This window comes from Saccostrea cucullata, unplaced genomic scaffold (genome assembly GCF_032062105.1).
Source record: "Saccostrea cucullata isolate Sc308-1 unplaced genomic scaffold, CSIRO_AGI_Scuc_v1 ctg2430, whole genome shotgun sequence".
NCBI classification, from domain to species: Eukaryota; Metazoa; Mollusca; class Bivalvia; order Ostreida; family Ostreidae; genus Saccostrea; species Saccostrea cuccullata.
The window spans coordinates 1-1,266 of record NW_026938294.1 but is presented as its reverse complement, the minus strand read 5'-3'; the positions used below and the strand labels follow the sequence as shown (position 1 = coordinate 1,266).

Below are 1,266 nucleotides of genomic sequence, written 5' to 3'. Positions count from 1 at the left end.
ATATAAAAACACAAATAAAGTTTTTTTACCTGCATTTAAAAAGAGTCCAAAATATAGAAAACCATTCCCCCTTATTTTGATAATAAATCTGATTTACATAGGCGTTATACATATTTTTAAGTAATTTAAGTGTTTATATCTGTGGAAAATCATTCTGCATAAGTTATAAGCCTTAAAAGTATGAGTGTTTCGTATCATTTAAGCCACGATTACTGTGACCCGACAGTCTTGTTCTGGTCAGGTTGGGGTATTCCTGTCACTGTTCTAGTTGGGAGTCTTGTCGAACAAAAGGTGAATTTCGTCATATTTTTCTTTGATCAATTTTTATTTATAGATCTGGACATAATTTTACTGATAATAATAAATATTGAAATTCTTAGATTTAAACTTAATATCACAATATAGAAATGTGCTAAAATTTGAATATCGAGTCTCAAAATTTCAAAGATATATTTTTTGAAATAGGTGAACGTCATTGTTAACAGCATTGCCCATGATGTGGCCATGACGTCAGGAACATCTGCTGCAATAGGTTCGGCAGCGGGACCTGGGCTATCTCAAGAACTGGCCCAAAATTATCCCCAAGGAATTAATCATGGCGACATCGCTGTATCCAAGGGACATAATCTGAGCTGCAACGAAGTTTATCATGGTACTCTGTTACCATGGTATTCCAAACGTTCCGGAAGTACAAAACTTCCTGATGAGGTTAGCAAAATTAAATCTTGTAACTTCGAACATATATGCCAAAAAGAAAAAAAAATAAAACAAAAAATGCTAGTGGGATCTTTAAGTTAATGACTTTGCATTGTAGTTGCTAGAGGACTTCAGTAGTATAAGGGTCTGGCCGGCTGGGTCAACTGAGTGCACTTTTGGGCTGAGGGGGATAGGTGGGTCAACTGAGTGCAGCCCCTGGGGGATAGGTGGGTCAAGGGAGTGCAGCCCCTGTGGGGGATAGGCGGGTCAGGGAGTGCAGCCCCTGGAGGGGATAGGGGGTTCAACGGAGTGCAGCCCCTGGAGGGGATAAGTGGGTCAATTCAGTACATATGTTGCATCATCTTTTTATATCTGTTGCATCATCTTTTTTAGACTCGTTGCATCATCTTTTTATATCTATTGCATCATCTTTTTTGATACCTATTGCATCATCTTTCAAACTGGATTTCCTCAAAACATTAACAAATAACACACAATAGAAACAAGAACACAGCAATTTTATTCAAGTGAAAAAATACATCAATTTACTTCTTCTTCTTCTGTGCCTTA

The 1,266-nt window shown here is 37.4% G+C and overlaps 1 long non-coding RNA gene across 1 annotated transcript; it reads left to right on the top strand.

Annotated features, from left to right (window-relative positions):
- Positions 1–207: 207 nt before the first annotated feature.
- Positions 208–830, top strand: LOC134249922 (uncharacterized). The gene is made up of 3 exons (XR_009988396.1): positions 208–291; positions 466–708; positions 815–830. It is a non-coding gene; the product is annotated as an uncharacterized LOC134249922 (long non-coding RNA).
- The last annotated feature ends 436 nt before the right edge of the window (positions 831–1,266 follow it).